The following is a 19,540-nucleotide window of genomic DNA, read 5'->3' on the forward strand; positions in this document are numbered from 1 at the left end:
ACATTGTCAGTGTGGCTTTGGGGGCATCAGTTGTTTCAGGCAGTCTTAGAACCTTCAGATACACACCTAGACTCATTAACAGCAAATCTTTGATTTTTTTCTATTTCCCTTAGTTACGGCATCTAATTGTTCAACAACGTTGGCAGGGTATTTATCTTGTCTCCGAAGCTCCTCCTGCTTGGACAAATACTCGAATTCCAGTAATTGGTCCTGATCAATTGTGCACATCTGCTAAGGAGAACATTCTTACACAGGGTAGCAAGCTGGAGCTCTTGCTAGAACCCTGGAGGTCGTACAGTGGACTTCTCCTCCATCTCCAACTCCTCCTCCAGGTTCTCTGCCTCTTGTAGCAGGTTGTTCTCGGAAGAGTCATCTTAGCTGTTGCCTTAAATGAGCTCGCTCCTTGCAGAGTAGCTGCACCTGGGCAGGGCCTGACCCCGCCCCTACCCCGCCCCTCCCCTAACTGCCCGAGGCGTTTCCCAGCTCTCCCTGCGCCGCCCCGCCTCCAGGCTGTTAGCTCCGCTCCGAGCGCCTCAGGAGGCCGCTGGGCTTGGCGTCCCGCTTTGGCTAGTCCGGTTCAAAGAGACCACAGACAAGCTATTTGGTTCCAAGAACCCAATTAAAAATAAGTGTTTTGTTTTATTTTGTTTTGTTTATCCTTGCCATGTTTGGGAAGAAACACCCTTGACCTGAATTGTAAGAGCGGAATGAGGAACTGGGAGCCCTGAGGCCTGGATGCTGGGTCACGAGCTCAGGTAAGACTCCCCGTAATGAAACAGAAGTTCCTTACGTGATCAGGCTGAGGACGCCAACCTTCTATTTTTTTTTTTTTATTATTATTGGTTCATATGACTATTTTTCTACATCAAATGTTTAAAGTTTATATATAGATAAAAGTTTATATGTATACATATATATTTTTTATACATGTGTATGTTTGTACATTTTATGTTTTAAAAATACCTTGTACACCTTGGGCAAAATCATGGGTTTCTGAAAACACTGCTATATTGTAGAGTACAACAAACGGCAATTCCTGTGTTAAATTAAAATCGGTTGCTTTTCATGGCTTGTGATGGTAATGTGGATTCCAGCGTGAAAAAGTCTGAAGACATCACATATCCAAAACTAAGATAATGCTGAGTGGCAGTTCGGTTAGTCTTTCTAATGCAGGAAAAGAAGAAAAGGTGTATTGTTTTATGCAGAAGTAATTAAGCATCACTTAGCTTTTCTGTTCAATGTCTGAAAGCGCATGAGTGATATTAGAGGAACAAAAAAAGACTGGTGCTAGGTAGAGACTAAGGCACCTCCAATTTTGTTATTGTTGTAGATGGAAAAATATGTAGCTTGAGCCTCAAATACTGTTTATATATATGTGTTTATATATATATGTGTGTGTGTGTATATGTGTGTTTGTATATATATGTGTGTGTGTATATATATATGTATTGAACTTACTATTGGAATGAAAGACACCTCAGTGACTCAAGTCTGGGAAGATTTCATACCAAACACTTTGATGCTGGGATAGGTTTAAGTCTGGTCCACAGCCAAACACCAATGTTCTTATTCTGCGTATTTTCAAAATCAGCTCACTTTCTTTCCTTCCCTTTTCTCTCTCTCTGTCTGTTGTGCTTTATTAGTATATGTCTGTTTTCATATTAGATGATGGGTTATAGACGATAGCTGCCATCTGGCAGATGATAAATTCCTTTGAGGAATGTTATAGTTAAATTTTTAAGGTTTTTAATGTAAAATTCTATTTAAATGATTATAGACCATTATGTTAAGGATAGTACATCTTGAGAATAAAGTGTTTTTTCCTAGTTAACACCAAGTAAGATCCAAAAAAAAAAAAAATCAATAAAATGGAATGTATTAAGTGCTTAAGAAAGTTTTTCTATTAAAAAGAAAGCAACCTTAAGTTGTAATCTATACTGGGATTCAGGTTCATGTTGTGCAGTTCTACATTTATTGGTTTTTCATTGCTGGGTGACAAATTACTCCAAGCTTAGTGGCTTAAAACAACACACATTTATTGTGTCATATTTCTGTGTGTTAGGAATCTTAAGCACAGGTTAGTTAAGGGACCAGTTTCTTAAAACACCGCAGCCAACATCGCAGGTGCAGGTCCTCTTCCAAGCTCATTAGCATCATTTAAAAATAAACCAGACTTAAAGAAACTATTCAAAGAGAGTATTGTAGTGGGCAGAATACACCAATCTCAGGATCTAACATTGTCTCAGAATACAACGGGAGAAGGCTTTTATATAGAGATGGGAGGACAGAGCTGTCAGGAGCTGTGTGGGAGAAAGGAATAGGTGGTGGTGTTAGCATGGGGCTTTAACAGATGGCGTTGCTTTCGGTGGTTGGCTCATTCCTGAGATGAACTGCTAAGGGGCACAGGCAGTGTTCTGCACCTTAGTGCTTGCCTAGTCTTTGGGGCAAGACAATCTCAGGATTGCTGGAAAGTGTGGACAGACTAAAAGATGGCAAATAAGAACTAAAGAAGGTAGAAAAAGGGTAAGACTATTTGTAATGAAAGTGGGATGTGGAAGCTAATAATATTTCATGAGCTTTTTAGAAGTTCCTGTGAAATAGTGATGTGAACTAAGGAAATTATTTAGGGATTTGGGGCCAAACCTAAACATGTAGGTATGAAAAATATACGCTCATGAATAAAGTGCTGTGACTGACATAATTTCACCAGAGGATGGAAATTGGAGATATTAAGAAAACATGAAAAGCTTTGAGGGTTCAGACATTAACTAACGCTGAATTCTAGACTTTGTCATTTGAGCTTTACAACACACCAATCATTATAACGATTTGAACTCTGAAGTATCTTCTCTAAGAATGCAATGATTCATTTGAAATTGTTCTCTTTAAAATTTGTACAGTGATAAGCTGTTCACTGACTATGTAAATTCTCTATGGTATAATCTAACTTTCTTCATCTCTTTCCCCCAAATACCTGGATATGGGCTGATTTTAGGAAAGAATTATGAAGCAGTACAATATTGTCTTCGAATCACTCACTAGCTGATTGTCTTTCTTGCTTTTTCAGCAAAACTTGGTAAAAGGTCATTGATTTTAAAAAAACTTAAGGTGGCATGTTATCTATAGTCTCAGTACACACATAAATGGTACCATCTTCTTATTTTACAATATGGCATTTAATGAACATGCACAATCTAATTTTTTCACACATTTAAGTTGACAGCACATCCTGCATACATTGTGTTAGATGATGTTAGTACACTGTTTATTCAAGACAGTGGAGCAAAAATAACTCTTATCTTTATGTTGTAAGCCAAAATGGAAAATTAAGGTTTCCAGAATTTAAGAGGCATTTCTCAGTGGAAAGGAAAATTAGGTTTTTTTTTTTTTTGGTATTGTCAGTTTTTTCAGATAAAAGAATTCATTGAAATTATCGGCAATCATCTGAGTCATGTATTTTCATAAGCATGTGAACATTAAAGTTTTAATGTACATCTGGAATCCGGTGGGATTTTCTTGGTAAGTGGTGTGATCTGGAGGGATTTACTTCTGAATGAAATGGTGGCAGTTTGGGAAGGAGACAGTCCTATTCCAATTTGCTTCACGTCGTCATTTTCCTTAGGCTAGCATGTTGAATTCTGAAAAGAAAAGAAGCATTTCTCAGCACACATAAACACAGAAGATATTGTACGAGTTCCTTTGGAATACTAATTCAAACTGCAGTCTTTTAGAATGAAGAAAATGGATATAACTTTCTGTTGGGAAAACAAGAAACATAATCTTTAGAGTTCATCACAAACAGGATGAATACATTCTTCCTTGCTGTCCAAGCATATGGAATTCTAATTTTGTTCAAAACTAATGTAGCAATCTCTGGGAAAGATAGCTTTTTTCTTAATACTCCTGAAGGTTGGGGATCATTATTTAACCTACCTATGGCCAATGAAACATACAGGGAAATCCAGTGGGAAAGTTCAGGGATAGCCTTTGGCAAATTCTAACAGAGACAGATGCTAGAGAATTCTTTACTGGCCCCATTCCTTTTCCTTTCTTTCCACCTTGTAACTGATCAATTGTCAGAATTAAAACAGCTATCTTGTGATCCTGAGTTGAAAATCTTATTAATTAAAAAAATCAACAGCTATTATGGTCCAGATGGAATCTGGAAAATGCTTAGTTTCTTGATAATATTAATAAGTGATTAACTCTCAACCTTCAGACCCCTTAGTAAATATCATCCATACCGATAATAGCTCTTTTCAGTTGGCTGCTGTTGCTTCCAGCTGAACGTGTGTCACTGATGCAGCAGTTCGAGGGGAACTGGGAAGGAATCTTAACCAACTGGCTGACACAGAGATAAAAGGGCTTTAGCCCATGGACAGGTCAGTACTGAAAAGCAATTAGATGTTGAGAAAGAATTCAGGAGCCTGTGTCCACAAAGGAGTGAGTCAAAATGAGAAGTGTGTTCAGGAGATTTTGTGTATCAGGTACAGGAGTTCCAACCTTGAGTAAAATGGAAGTTTATAAGAAACTATCCAATTCTTCAAACATTATTGTTGTCTTTACAGTAGCTGAGAAATTATTTAAAAAAACACATAAATTTTACGTGTGAGCATATATAATCCTGATTTCCTATAACTGAAACTAACTTGGCTGGTGGAATAATTTTGGTAATTCATGGTAAACTCAGGCACATCTCGCTTATACTCACTCTCTCTTGGGTCCCTGGTAAAGGAATCAGCATTCGCATCTTTCAGGGTGACATGTGAGTTGCCAGAAGGCCTGCAGCGCAGCGTGGTGTGAGGGCTGATCTGCGTGCCCGTCTGCGGCTCTGTTCTTCCCTTGCTAGACCTGCTCAGATCTAAGTCATCCTGAAATGCATGGGCAGGTCTTCCTCTGTCCCTGTGGCATTAGCTGCTAATAACCCTCATTTCTGGGCAACATCTAGTGGTTCAGAAACCTGTAAATTATCCTCTTGTGAATGTTGAAGGGTCTTTTTTTCAGTTTTTTTTCCATCTCTTTATATACCCCTTTTAGTGTTCACAGTTTTCCCTACATTTCTTAAGCAAATGGTTCTAACAGTTGAAATGTAGCTTTTAAGATCTTGTTCCAGCAATTTTCAGGAAGTTTATTGTAGGGTTCAAAAATAAATGATTTATTTTTTTTTTATTTTCCTTGCCTTAAACCTAGTGCTTATATAATTACTGCTTTTTAAATTTTGTTGACAGAGAGGGATAACCTACATTGAAAAAAACACATAGCTTAATATTTACCAGGCACTTCACTCTTCACGGACTACCTCATTGCCCGAATGAGGAACGAAGTTCTTGAACTTGGGCAAAGGGAAGAAAATAAAAATGGTTTAGTATATATCAAAATAAAAATGTGTAATCATATTCATAAAAATAATCCACTTTACTGAATCTGTCAACTTAAGGACATATGTCCCCAAACCTTCTGCCTGTGCTTTTATCAATATAGTATGGGCTGAATTCTGTTCCCCCCACAATCATACATGGAAATCCTAACCCTCAGTGTTGCAGTATTTAGAGATGGGGCTTTGGGGAGGCAGTTTAGTTGAGATGAGATCATGAGAGTGGGGCTCTTATGGTGGAATTAGTGCTCTTAGAGGAGACACCAGAGAACAGCTATCCTTCTTCCCTCCCTCTCTCACCCTTCTTCCCTCTCTAAACCTCGCTTTTTCACTCTCTCTGTCATATAAGGGCACAGGAAGGAGGTGGGTATCTGCAGGCTAGAAATCTCCCCAGAAACCAACCTTGCGGCATCCTGATCTCAGGCTTGCAGTGACCGGAGATTTGAGAATGTGAGTGTCCATTTTTGCAGCTGCACGGCCTGTGGTGGTGTGTCCTGGCAGCCCAGGCTCAGTGAGACAGAAGACCCCCCCGCCCCATGAATGGTGCCCCCTTGTGCCCAGCCAGGCCCTCAGTCACAGGAGCAGGCCTCGCTCTTTTGCACGCCAGTTTCACCTCTGCTGGATCATTCTAATCAGAATACAGATTTAAAAGAGCATTCATTTATATCAAACCACTCTTTGGCTTCTGCCCGATTTCTTGAGTCTTATTTGCTATATTTGAAAGCCAAGCTCACTGGAAGACATCTGTATTTGCTCATTCTACCTTCCATTTTCTCCCCAGCCCACTCTAGTCAAGAGTTTGTCTCTACCACTGTTCTGAACAGCTCATAGCAAGTCAGTGGTAACCCACAGATGGCAAGGTCTGATGTTGCTCCACTCCTTAGTAGTGTCTGGAGACAACTGATCACTCCCTGTGTTAAAACAAAGAGACAATTAAAAAAAAAAAAGTTTCTTACCTCAGTTACCAGGATGTCATATGCTCATGTTTTTTCCTCAAATTTTGACCATACATCCTCAGTCTCTTTTGCTGGATTCTGTTTTTGTTCTTTCCTTCAAAATGGTGCAGTGCCCCAGACTTCTGCAAATGAAGTATTTTCTCCTCTTAAGTCCAGATCTTCACTGGGTGATCCCTCATAGCTCCACCACTTTAAATATTTCTCCCCTGAGCTAATCATTCATATATCAAGCCATTTATTGCACATCATGACTTGGATCTATAATAAGCAGTCAAAAGTTACCATGCATAAAATTCAACTCTTGTTTCTCCCTAGAAAGCCCTCTTAGTAAGTGGAGCCACAAGTTTTTCTAGAAAAAATTGCATGATGCTATTTTAAACTCCTTTCTTACTCTCTCTCATAAACTATATCCAATCTGTCATCATATCAGGTCTGCAGTACATTTACAACGTATCTGAAACCAACCACGTCTTACATCTTCTTTCAGTACCATCCCATCCTAAACCAACATGTTTGCTTTCCTAGAATGAATCAATAACCTTCTAATTGATCTTCTTGCCTCCACTTTTAGCTTTCTTTGATCTTTTCTCTACAGGCTGTAGAGATCCACTTAAAATCAGTCTGTTGCAGAGTCGACCAAAATGTTTTTGTCATGCTAGAAATAATATCCTTACCAAGACCTATGAGTCCCAACATGACCCAATCCATGGGTAATGTGTCTCATTTCATCTTCCATAATTATTTCTTGCTTTATGGTATCCAAAACACTGCACTCCCTATTCATTATTGAATGAGTTAAGCTCCTATCCCTGTAACATTCTGTTCCCATCAAACTAGAAACTAACTCATTCCTGACTTCGTTTGTATCACTGCTTGAAAGTCTCCTCAAAAAGGACTTTTCTCTCATCATTTTATCTCAAGCAGCACTTCCTAGACTTTTCAATTCTCTTATCTTTTAAACTCTTCATGTAACTATATGTGGTAGAGTTATATAAAGAATATATATATAATATGTATAAAAAATGTTCTCTTTGTCCCCTACTTCTCCATTTTTAAGTAAGATACATGAGGACATGAATGTCACCAGTTATTTTACTGGAAAACAATGGCTACACACATTGTACATCTTGATTAATATTGCCAAATTCCTCTATGTATAGGTTGGAACCATTTTATTTGCACTATAAATGCAAGACTGAGCTTTGCAGCCTCCCCTCCTTGATGTTATGGATCACTCTTTGCTAAACTGATAAATGAAAAAAGATCTCTCCTGTGAGTTACATTAAACATTTTCATAGGTTTAAATGTGTTTCTATTTCCTTTCTTTGTCCAAGTTTCTATTTTATTATTGGCCTTTTCCTGTTTAAATGAAAGTCTTTAACTTTTTTAAAAAGCTGTAAATATTTTATTCTTGATGCTTAAATATTAAATTTTTGGATCAACTACTTAAAGGTGTAATGTATAAAATAAAATTAAATATTGAAAGTGTGTAGGTTAGTGAGATTTGATGAAAGTATACATCTGAGTAACCAAGTCTGTAATCAAAGTATGAAACATTTTTACTACCTCAAAATATAGTTGCTTTAGACAGGTCAGTGTGCTGTAACAAAAATACCATCAACTGGGTAGGTTCAAAAATAAATATCAAGTTCTCACAGTTCTGGAGGCTGGGAAATCTGAGATCAAGATGGGCAGTGTGACTGGGGTCTGGTGAGGACCCTCTTCCTGGTTGCAGACAGCTGTCCTCTCACCGTGTTTCATACAGTAAAGAGAGGGCACCTGTCCCCTCCTCTTCTTTTAAGGGCATTAATCCCATAACAGACCCCAGGCTCATGACCTCATGGAAACCAAACCACCTCCCAAAGTCCCACCTCCAAACAACATCATGATTGGGGTTCATGTTTCAACATAGGAATTTTTTTGGGGACACAAACACTCAGTCCATAACAGTACACTTATGCTACAATCCCAAGAGTGGTCACAGAAGCTTTATTTGTAATATCTAAAAACTAGGGTAAAATACAACTCAAATGTTTAGTATACAAATTGTCAACGAATCCATATATTGATTTTTCCCTTAGCTGTTCATCTCATTTTCCTGCTTATTTGTGAGTTTCTTAATTTTCATTGTGTATGGACCTTGGGTCAAAAATAGTAGATATTGAAACAGTTGATCAGAGTTAATGGTCCAACATTTTGAGCAAATCAGTGTTTAACATTTTCTGATGGATATGTGTGTGGACTGGGGAGTCTGCTCTGATTTAAGGCAGTTTTTAGGTCCTAGATGACTAGGGTTGTGTGGATAGTTAGATCTTTCTCTGGTCTCCCTTCTTTGTAGATGCAGAAGGTGCCATAGATATGTGGAGGGTTTATCACACTGAGAAAGGACTTTTTTTTTATATATAAGCCTGTGTCCTCCATTGTCTCATTTTTCTTGCTGGTGGCTTGAATAGATAAAGGTGAGCATGGGGTTCTCAGCATAAAGTTCCATGACTCACCCCTTGAAGAAGAGCCAGTCAGTAGCAGGAGCCAGTAGATGACTGAGAGAAAACTCCTCATCTATTTACTCGCCTCTATTTTTGGCTTCACTTGTTCCATGTCCTAGCCTTTTCTAATACACTTGAAACATATGATGTTGGCAGTTGTTTTAATGTTTCTAATATGAAAGGAGAACAAAGAGAACATGTTTCTCTATTTGCAAATTGATATAGCATGCTTTAGTGTTAGGTATTTATGTTATATGTGGAGACTTTTACATAGAAATTTTTAACCTTATGAAACACTTTACTAGAAAAAAATTGAAACTAACAATATTCTGATAAAAGTAGCATATTGTGTAGTCTCCATGTGTTCATGCTATTCATATCTTTCTGTAATTGATTCATTGTTTCATACTGTTCTGGTTGAAAAAACTGCTTGCTATGATTTCTATTCTCTTAAATATGTTGAGACTTTTTTGTGATCTTACATATGATCCCTTCCTGGAGAACATTCCATGTGGACTTGAAAAGAACATGTTTTCTGCTGTTTTTCAGTAGAAAGTCTCATTGATACCCACTAAGTCCAAATGCTTTACTGCGTCATTTGAGGCCACTTTAATCACAAAAGTAAAACCGGCCGGAGGGAGATGGAAGAGCAGTCCAGAGGAAGTTGTTGCCTCTGAGATGCACAACTAAGTGTCTTGTGACAAGCAGGAGGACACTTTTGCAGGAGGCTCAGCTGTCTGCCAGAAGATCTGTGCACACAGTGGTGGAGATCAAAGATGAGATTTCATCCGTTAGGCGTTTCTGCATCTGTTAACAGATATAACAAGATCAGCATTCAGAGAGTACTATCTCTTGCTTTTTGTCTGCCTTCCCAGTCTGAAACTAGTTATTTTGACCAGTTATAGTTACTTGGGATAGGACAGGGAAGGGAGTTCTGGGAAATGTAGCTCTCATTCAGTTGATAGTAGAATAATTCAGTCTAGAGATTGCTTGTTGTTACATAACACATCATTCAGAATCAGTTTTCTTATTAAACTATGTGCAGATGAATCCTTGTATCAATACTTAATAAATCAAATAAAATCAGCATCTCCAAAGACATCATAGCTGCTAGACCATCCATTAAAATAAAAAGAAATGCTAAGAGGGAAGACAGACCTTTTGGAAAGTAAAAATATATTAGCCAAATTACATATAACAATAATTGCAGTGCTGAAAAATAAAATGAAAGAAATCTTCCTGAAAGCAACACCCAAAACCAGAAGATCAACAATTAGATGAAAGGGTTCAAATAATTTGAGAATAAATTCTGTGTTAATCATAATTTCAACAAGAAAGAAAAAATCAGATAGTAGGAAAGAAAGAAATGAATAATAGGAAACATTATCTAGAATGTGAGAAGTTCTTAAGAAGTTTTGATTTCTGTCTCAGTAAAAGAGTAACATAGTAATGAGATTTTTCATGAATGTTAGGAATACAGGAAAAACATTCTAAAATTTTGCATAGAGTTAAAATAAATTGTATACAGTGGAAGAGAATTAACATTCACATCTGTCCTCTAAATAACAATGTTTGTGGATTGTGCCTTTTAAATTCTAAGGGAAAATGAATTTTACTCTAGAAATCCTATTCCAAGCCCCCAATTTTATGACATTTCAAGGTAAAATAGGGATAGTTTCCAACACCTGAGCTCAAAAAGTACCTCCACTCGACTGTTTCTTAGTAGCTGATGTGAGATTTGATTAAGCAAAGTGAGGAGAAAGATAAGAAAGTGCATAGCTATAAGTTCCGTGTAAAACTAGACCCAACATGGGAGAAAGGTGGAGGAAGTCCTAAATTTACTGCTTTCCAGACTACAATGACAAAGGTTGCCAAGAGAGAAATATCCAGATTTAGAAGAAAAATAAGTGCTATATATTAAATGTGTTTGGTCTTGGGAGGTATATATGTGAATCTGTTAATATTATTTAATAAATAAATAAGCAGATATTATCCCCCTTGACTGAGCAGTAAAGGATTTAAGTAGGCAGATTAAGCATGACAATGATTAGATTGGAAGTCGCTTGTAACATTGTCCACCCCACGTTTCTTTCCAGTAACTGCAGCCTTCTCTCACCCACTGAAAGTTCCATACCATCAGCATTTTCAAATGACATTTCACCCATGTTAAAAAAATATCTTATTTAATCCTATGTTAATACCCTACTCATGCCCTTAAGCTTTCTCTGTATTTTCTTTGTCTTTCTCTGTCTCTGTCTCTTTGTCTCTGTATCTCTTCTCACTTTCAGGATTATGTATTGAAATCAGAATGTCTTCCTTCATGTAATTAATGTGCTACTTGGATGTGACTTGAAATCACCCAGCTTTGTTATGTCACTGGTGACTCCCTTGTTGCCACTTACAATAGAAATATTTCAATCTTGATCTTTCTGTAACATTATAAACTCTTGACTACTCCTTTCCTCAAATGATTCTTTTCCTTGATTTCCATAACAACAACAACAACAAAAAGCCCTGATTTTCCTGGATGTTCAGATTACCAGGGTAGGCTGTGTAGTAAATACTTGGGAGAGGAGGCTCTGAGGCCAAACCAGGTTGGGTCCTGTCTCCATCATTTGCAGCCTGGTGCTGTGTGACTTTAGGGAATTCACTTAATTTCTTTGTTCTTCAATTGCCTCAACAATGTAATGGAGATAATAGTTGTTCCAACCTGGTAGAGAAAGGTTCAACTGATTAATACATGCAAGCTATTTGATCATTTGCACTCAAATAAATGTTAAGGCTTCATTCCTCTGTGTGTGTGGCCTCTGGAGTCTCTGGTTAGTGCCAGCTAGAACAGGTACTTTTCAGCTTGTGGAATGTTAAGTCTAGGAAAGAAAGAATATAGCACCTTACAGTTATCAACTTTTGGATGATTTATTCTCTGATATTCTAAATAGGCCTGATATGATCTGACTCCAGTTCACTGTATCCCAAACATCAAATGTCCTTAGTTTCATATGATTAGGTAAGTATGTAGGTAGACAGATCACATTGTTTTTCCCATTCTTAATGTGAAACACTTCTTCAGAGTAGGGCTGTAAATGCCTACATATTTATAATCACATTTGCTTAATATTTAGATCATTTTTCTGGGATAGAATGAACTGAGGAAGCCATTATACAGAGTCAGGTAATTGAAATTCATATAGCTTTAATTAAAAATTTCTGAGTCAATTTCTAATTCTATTTTGATATTAGAACTTTGACTGGTTATAGGTGTTCAACCTCAGTAGTCTTATTAGTCTGACTGTAGCTTCCTGATGATGTCTCTGAGATTTCCTTTCTTGCAAACCTGCTCATATCTTTAAAGCAGTTTCCTTTTTCCCTGTGGTGTCTTTTCTCTTGTCAGTCCATTCACTCTGTTAGTTACCATGTTCTCTTCTAAAGGAACTTCTGTTATTAGCTGGCGCTTGGACTGCTGATGGCCTTCCCAATTTGCTGCCCAGTTAAAGACTCAGTCCTTCAAACTCATTACAGTATTTCCATGTCCTACAGTTAGTTTCACAAATTGGATAAGCAGAATATGAGTATGTGGATTTCAAGGTGCAGCCTTAAAAGAAGTGCCGTGTTCTGATTTCTCCCTCCTGCAATCTGGGACTTGGTGTGATGTATCTCTAGTGCTCTCTTGAAGCACGAGAAAGAGAGCCATGATTTATTGAGATGATCATGTGACTTTTATCCTAGTTATATAGCATGTTAGATTAGTTGATATTTGATATGGAGTCAACATTTCACTTCTCTGATAAGTGCCACTTTCTTGTATGTATGTGTGTGTGTATATATATCCATATCCTGTTTTATATGTCATTGGATTTGGTTTGGTGACATTTTATTGAGGTTTTTTTGTGTCTGTATTAATAACAGAATTTAGTCTGTAGTTTTCTTGTGATGTGTTTTTCTGGTTTTAGTACCAGAGTAATACTAGCCTCACAGAATGAGTTGGAATATGATATTCCTCTTCCTTTATTTATTTATTTATTTTTTTTTTTGGTAAGAGTGTGTGAAGAACTACTGTTTGTTTGTTTTCCTTTAAATGCTTGATAGAATTTACCATTGAAGCCATCTGGACCTGGGCTTTTCTGTGGGAAATATTTTTACTACTAATTCAATCTCTATGTTTGTTATAAGTCTATTCAGATTTTCTATTTCTTCTTGAATCAATTTTGGTAGAGTGTATTTTTCTAGGAACTTATCTATTTCATCAAAGCTATGTAATTTTTTGGCCTACAGTTATTCAAAGTAGTAGTATGTAATCATTTTTGTTTCTCTAAGGTCGAAAATAATGTCTGCTGTTACCAACTTCTGAATTCCTTGAGATGTTTCTTTTTTCTTAATATAAACATTTTGAGCTACAAAGTACTGCCTTACTTGCACCCAGTAAGATTGTATCTACTATGTTTTCATTTTTGTTCTCCTGAATGTATTTTTCATTTCCTTTGTGACTTTGTTTTAACCCATTGTTTATTTAGAAGTGTGTGTTGTTTCATTCCCACCTCTTTGTGTATTCCAAAATTTCTTCATTGATTTCTGATTTCACTTAATAATGTTCAGAAGACAAACTTGCAGGATCATATAACTTTCACATTAATTGAAGATTGTTCTGTGGCCTACTAGATGGTCTGTTATATAGAATGTTCCCTGTGAGGGGGATATGTAGTCTGCTGTTGTGAGGTAGAGGCTCTGTGGATGCTTGTTAGTTCTGGCTGTTCTGTGATGTTTTTAAAGTCTTCTGTTTCCTATTTGATCCTTTGACTGATGGTTCTATCCATTATTTAAAGAGGAGTGTTGAAGTCTCTGACTTTATGATTGAATTGAATTATTTCTCCCTTGAGTGCTGTCAGTTTTTGCTTTGTGCCTTCTGAGGCTCTGTTGTTGGGAAACCATGTGTTTATTGAATTGTATCTTTCTTGGAGATTGACTGTTTTATCATTTGAAAACACTCTCTAACCTGTAATAGCATTTTTAGTTTTAAAGTCTGTTTTATCCGATACGAGTATATCCCCTTGAGCTTTCATATGTTTGCTGTTTGTATGCTATCTCCTTTCCCATTCTTTTACTTTCAACCAATTTGTAACATTGCATTTAAAGTGTGTCTCCAATAAGACACATGGAGATAAGTCTTGTCTTTAATCCTCTCTGACAAATTCTACATTTTGTTTGCATTGTTCAAACCATTCGCATTTAATAATCCTATTGATGTTAGATTTATGGCTGCCATGTTAATTTTGCTTTCCACATGTCTCATGTTTATCCCATCTCTGATCTTTCTTTACTCATTTCTTTTCCATTATATGAATGTTTTCTAATGTAGCATTTAACTTTGTGAAGGATTTTTTCACTATATTTTTTAAGCTTTTTTCTTTGTGGTTCCTCTATGGTTTACCATATATATCTTATTGTTTAGTGTATGTCAAATTTATACTAACTTAATTCCAGTGTGGTGTAGAAAAGTTATTCTTACACAACTCTTTTACCTCTTCATCCTTTTTATTCTATTATATTATTATACCTATATCTGCTACAAATGCAAATATACGTTTTCTTAATATCACTTTATATAATATTATCTTTTTAAAAAGTTGAGAAAATCAAGGAGAGCAAGTGCATAACTTTATTTGCTAAATACATAATTTTCTTTATTCTTGTTGATTCATGCCATCTTGTGTCATTTTCTTACTCCAAGTTGACTTTGCCTCCACTGTATTATTTGTGATATATTTTTTCATCAAATATATTACATTTTTGTATATGTTATAGGTTCAACAATAAAATTATCTCTTTCTATTTATTTTATTTTATAGAGTTACTTTTTAAATCACTCCAGAGAGGAAATAAGAAAAAGTATGCATTTATATTTCCTTTTATGATGACATAATTACTGTTTCTGGTTATCTTTTTTTAACTATTGTTGCAAATTATTGCCTAAGGTCATGTGTTTTTACCCTAAAGAATATCTTTTAATATTTTTAACAGGTGGGTGTGCTGGCAACAAATTGTATCAGTTTTTGTTTATGTGGGATTGTTTTTACTTCATCCTCATTTTTGAAAGGTAGTTTAACTGATTATGTTTTATAAATAACAAGCTTAAAAAATAGAATTTTTAATATGTTGCCTCATTCTCTTCTCACTTGCATTGTTTCTGAGGGGAAGTCAGCTGTTACTCTTACTGAGGTTTTCTTGTGCAAGGAGAACTGTTTTCCTCTTGCTGCTTTCATGATTTTCACTTTTGCTTTAATTTTCAGCATTTTTACTATAGTGTGGCTAGATATGGATCTCTTTACATTTGTTCTACTTGTGGTTAGTTGAATATCTTTGATACATAGATTAATATTTTTCATCAAATTTTTGAAGTTTTCATTCATTTTTTCTACAAGCATTTCTTCTGCTCCTTTCTCTCCTCTCATTTTGGTATTTCCATTACGCATACTTTGGTGTATTTAATGATGTCACATTTTTCTGGGGCACTGTTCATTTTTTCTTTTTTTGTGTGTGTCTGTGTTCTTTGGAATGTGTCCATTCATCTGTCTTCAAGTTTGTTGATTTCTTGGGGGGGAGGGGCAGGGTAAATCTGCTGTTGATCTCCTCTAGTAGACTTTTCATCTCATTTAGTATATTTTTCTAGTTTAATTTTAATTTTTAAATGATATTTGACTTTTTATTGATATTCTCTATTTTATGAGATGGTCATCATACTTTATTTACTTAAGCATGGTTTTCTGTAGTTCTTTGAACATATTTATAATTGATTATTTAAAGTATTTGTCTATTAATTATAACATCAGGGCCTTTTCATAGGCAGCTTCTACTCCTGTTTTTTTTCTCCTGTATATGGATTATAATTTCCTGTTCCTTTGCACATTCTGTTTTTTTTTTTGTTTTTTTTTTTGCTGAAAATTAAACATTTAAGATAATATATTGTAGCAATTTTGGATACTGAAACACACACCCCAGTGTTTTTATTGTTTGTTTGGTTGGTTGGTTAGTTTAATGACTTGGCTGGACATTTTTAAGTGAGTTCTGTTTCCTCTGCATTTTGAAGCCTTTGTTGTCTCTCTTCAGAGGATATAGCCATAGCTTGCACACAGTCACCCAAGGATTGCATTGACCTTATCAGGGCTCACATTACTGTCTTTTTTTCCTCAATCTCTATTAAACACTTTGCTGCTGTTGACATTGTACTAAGCTGTTTGTCTCCACTGACTTTCAGCTCATCACTGTGTTTTTCTTTAGCAATCTTGTCCAATTAAATCCAAAATCTTTGCAGGGGCTAGTTTTTGAGTCCATCCTTTGTGGTTTGTTATAATTTTCAGAATGGCTCTTCTTTCTCTTTTTCTCCAAATTTTATTGAGATATTATTGACATATAACTTATGTAAGCTTAAGAGGTATAAACATAATAATCTTATATACATATTTATAGTACTGTGAAATGATTACCATAATAAGATTGGTTAACATCCTTCACCTCACATAATTGCCTTTTTTGTGGTAAAACATTTAAAATCTACTCTCTTAACAATGTTTAGATATATAATACTGTACTATTTATTATAGTCATAATGCTGTGCATTCGATATCCGGAATGTATTCATCTTACAGTTGGAAGAATACATTTGTATCTTTCAACCAACATCTCCCCATTTCTCCTACCCCCAGCATCTAGGAACAACCATTCTACTCTGTTTCTGTGAGTTCAGGTTTTTCAGATTCCAGAAGAAATGATAACAATAGTATTTGTCTTTCTTTGTCTGATTAATTTCACTTAGCTTAGTGCCCTCAGTGCCCACCCATGTTGCCGCAGAAGACGGGATTTCTTTCTTTTTTATGGCTGAATAATGTTTGTGTGTGTGTGTGTGTGTGTGTGTGTGTGTGTGTGTGTGTGTGTGTCTGTCTGTCTGTCTGTCTGTGTGTGTATTACCATTCCTGAGTACCTTTCTTGAATTATTTTCTCCTGAATGTTTTTGTCTGGTTATTCTCTGGTAAACTGCCTTAATTTAGCCCTTTGCTCTTGTTTGACTAACAGCATCCTCTTGATTACTTGTTACCAACATCTCCATTATTTTGGAGAGCACTCTTAGGTTTCAACTTCCTCTCACTCTTTTCTCCATAAAGTCATTTCCTTTGTGGACAGCACTGGATCTCTCTGTTTTGGTTTTGGTGCAGGTTCTGTTTTGCTGTGTTTTTTTTTTTTTGCTTTCTTCCCTTTGTGTCTGAGCCAAATGCTTGAGTCCCTGCTCTGAAGTTGAGTATGGCATTGGAGGCTTACTTCTGTCAGATGGACACCTCTACTTGATGAGCAGGGTGCTAGTGGGAATAGTAGCCTCTGGTCTTCTTAGACTGTTTCTCCAAGTGTGAGATCTCTGCCCTATGAGTGAATAGAGCTCGTCAATCAAGGCCCCAGACGTCTTGCTGTGCCTGAGGTAAAGCTTCAAACTATGAATGAGTGGCAGGTAGAAGGTGGGAGTTCTAGCGTCTCAGTTATAATTACCTGGAATATAGCTTCTGCAACTCAAGATGAAGAATAATGAGATATGGTAGTAGTTTGTTTCTCCCAAAAAGATACCATAATCCTTGAGTGGACCTGAGGAGACTCTAAGCACATCTTCTTGCCAACATGTGCTTTGAATGGAGCTTCTGTTCCACTGGTTGGTGGGGGAAGGGGAGTGGGACCAGCTCATAGCTCAAGTGCCACCGATACTCACTACTCTCACCGAGACTTCCTAGGCTGTCTTGAATAAATGTGTATTCATTTACTCTATGCCTTTAGGATGCTTTCCAGAGCCTTTTAATTTTTTTTCAAATAATGTTCACAGGTTATATCTATTTCACTGGGATTTGGATTTATGGACTTCCTCATTCTGAATTGGTATTTCCATAGATTAATATCTCTACCTTCTGGTATTGTATTTGGTTGCTTCCTTATGATATTTTCATTTCCATAATAGGTTATGCATTTTTGAGGAAATAGCCAGTCTCAAATGACATGAAATATCTCATATAAAAGCTTTATATAATAAATATCTGTGGAGAGAATGAATTCTAAGCAAGTTGCTGATTTCTTTGGAAATTAATACAGAATAAAATGCTAGATGATGTGAATATTTATGTGCATAAAACAAAGAGAAATTAGTATTACTTCAGCCATGTCACAGATCAGCTTTGTGTATGCAAGTACTGGACACTCTAGTATCTCATGGGTGCAGTCACTTGTTCTCCAAGTAAGAGGAAATGTGTTCAAGGAATGTTAATTTTCTTCTTATTTTTAGATTGCCTCAGATTCATGAATCAAAACTAGGATATTAAAAAAATAGAATATTGGTATTCTTTTCTGTCTCTCAAAAATAATTTCAATTTCATCTAGGATTTTCTCTTATTTAATTTGTAAATCTAGAGCTTCACCATTATTGTAAGTTTAGTCTAGTGATAAGAAATGAGTTACTGGCTGTGATCTACTATGCGTATTCTGTTTTGAACCAAATATCTCACTTTTTATAACAACCATATTTGAAATTATTACTAATTTTTGGAAAAGTTATGGGCCTGAGAAATTGACATTATTAAAGATAGCTGGAAATTCTGAAAAAACAAAAAGAAATTAGAATAAAACCATGAAAACACTGTACTTAAACTGAAGTGGCAAGGAATACCAATGAAAATTTTTCAGTGCACCTAGATGTTCAACAATGATAAAATTAATAAATTGTGGTATAAGTGTACAATAGAACACTATGAGTAATTAGAATGAACAAAATAACAGCAACATGCAATAACCTTGGATGACTCTCACAGAAATTTGAGAAAAGGAGTCAAAAGTAAAAATTAATACAGTATGATGTTATTGATGAAACATTCAACAGAAGGCAAAACTAAGCCACGTGATCTAGAAAAACATTCAGAAGCCATTTAAGTAAAAAGAAAACTAAGGGGAAGGTTATGAAATAAAGTGGAATAATGCTCAGTCTACAGAGTATTAGAGGACTATTTTATTACTAAATTTTTACTTTCAGTGTTTTAAATTCTTCTTTGGCTTTATACAGTCTTTCTCTAGATACCACTTTTTTCCTGAATATATAAAACATCTGGAAAGCAGGGGAGACATCCCTGACCTTGAAATCTTCTGCAAGAATGCATCCCTGTGAAATTGATGTCTAATGACATTTTGACACATTAACAGACATTTTTGGAAGCAAACAAGGAGAGTGCGAAATCACACTGCTCTCTTCCTTGATCTGCACTGTGTGAAATCCTCATTTTATGGCCCCTCATGTATTTGAAAGTGCAATTTTGTTTTTGTGAGTACAGTATTGTCACCATAGTTTTACACCTTTAAGTTAGAAGGTCTGTCCTCAAATGTGTTTTGTTTCCTCAGCAAGGCATCTGTTTTTATGAAATAGTACCACATTAGTAAAGCATACGTAAAATGAGGGCTTAATTAGGCTGTTTATTTTGTGACCATGTTCCTAAAGTGTTCTTGAGAGGATAGATCAGCCTATTAAAAATCTAAGCTTTAAAAACAAAGCAGAGCTATTAGGCATCACACTTTCTTCATTAAAGGAATTGTGATTTTTCATTCTGTGTGTGTGTGTGTTTAAATTTAATAGCACAGTGCCTTGATAACTGCAGAGACTTAAGACATGCTGTTTGAATTTAAAATTAAGTATGTATCTGTAGAGACAAAGTGAA

The 19,540-nt window shown here is 36.0% G+C and overlaps 1 long non-coding RNA gene across 2 annotated transcripts in view; it reads left to right on the forward strand.

The window, feature by feature from the left end:
- Window positions 1-504: 504 nt before the first annotated feature.
- LOC141577438 (uncharacterized) overlaps window positions 505-19,540 on the forward strand; it is a 551,160-nt gene continuing 532,124 nt past the window's right edge. For both annotated transcript variants that reach the window (XR_012506315.1, XR_012506314.1), the window contains exon 1: window positions 505-755. This is a non-coding gene — a long non-coding RNA (uncharacterized LOC141577438). The remainder of the gene's footprint in view (window positions 756-19,540) is intronic.

The sequence above is a fragment of the Camelus bactrianus genome, chromosome 4 (assembly GCF_048773025.1).
Source record: "Camelus bactrianus isolate YW-2024 breed Bactrian camel chromosome 4, ASM4877302v1, whole genome shotgun sequence".
NCBI lineage: Eukaryota > Metazoa > Chordata > Mammalia > Artiodactyla > Camelidae > Camelus > Camelus bactrianus.